This window comes from Pyxicephalus adspersus, chromosome 6 (genome assembly GCF_032062135.1).
Source record: "Pyxicephalus adspersus chromosome 6, UCB_Pads_2.0, whole genome shotgun sequence".
In the NCBI taxonomy this organism is placed as follows: Eukaryota; Metazoa; Chordata; class Amphibia; order Anura; family Pyxicephalidae; genus Pyxicephalus; species Pyxicephalus adspersus.
Genome location: NC_092863.1, coordinates 1149253 through 1150465, shown reverse-complemented (window position 1 = coordinate 1150465; position 1213 = coordinate 1149253). Strand labels below are relative to the sequence as shown.

Below are 1213 nucleotides of genomic sequence, written 5' to 3'. Positions count from 1 at the left end.
TATTAATACTATATTGCAGTATTATTATTATTATTATATTCCAGTAATATTATTATATTATATTTATTAATATATTATTATTATTATACTCCAGTATTAATATTATATTATTGTAATTATATTGCAGTAATATTATTGTATTGCAGTATTAATATTATATTAATAATATTGTATTGCAGTATTATTAATATATTAATATTATATTGTATTATTACCATTTTCTTTTATTCTATATCCATTCTTTTGAATTCTACCCAGTAATCACAATGTCCTGAATGTACATGACAAGACTGTCGTGTTCTGGGATTGTCAGTAGATAATTATGTTCCCTGTCCCCTTTATGGGCCATATTGGGCATTTACCATACAAAGTGTAGGAATTACCAGGGGAAGCGGCATGTTGCTATCCATAATTTCCTTAGCGGCTCTTGCACAAATGGCGAGCCCAGATCTGCCAGGAAAAACCAACCGATGTATTTCACATGGCATGGACTGACTTTGTATAAGGAAACCAAGGGTCATAGGATATCTGAGAAATGGGAATCATTCATAGAGAATCAATCCGATTCCATGAAACAACCAATAAAACAAATCTTTCAGCACACGTCATGGTAAATTATGGGAATGACCCTCCGGTGATTATAGTGGATGATGCTGTGTGATATTTTGTCGCATTTTGATTTAATATTGTTTGCATTGTACTCCTCTTATTGTCTATATTATTTTCTATTTGTAAACACCTGTAATTCATCTGATATTGTTATAAACTAGATGTACAATTCACCGACTCACATTGTATGCCCTGTTTATTTCCTGTATATCCTTCAATAAAAATAAATTCTGCACAGTACAACTTCTGTACACCATATTTAATTCCCAGTATCTGTTCTTATACTGTATGTATAGATTCAGCACAGTGCCACTTCTCTTGTCCTGTACACTGGGTGTAATTCTCAGTACCTGTTCTCATTCTGTATATATGGATTCTGCACAGTACCACGTCTCTTGTCCTGTACTCTGGGGTAATTCTCGGTATCTGTTCTTATTCTGTATGTATGGACTCTGCACAGTACCACTTCTCTAGTCCTGTACCCCGGGTGTAATTCTCAGTATCTGTTCTTATTCTGTATGTATGGACTCTGCACAGTACCACTTCTCTTATCCTGTACCCCGGGTGTAGTTCTCAGTATCTGTTCTTATTCTGTATGTATAGA

At 33.9% G+C, this 1213-nt stretch overlaps 1 long non-coding RNA gene across 1 annotated transcript in view; it reads left to right on the top strand.

Annotated features, from left to right (window-relative positions):
- The window catches only part of LOC140332865 (uncharacterized), a 359753-nt gene that overhangs the window by 5951 nt on the left and 352589 nt on the right, over window positions 1–1213 (top strand). The window lies entirely within an intron of this gene.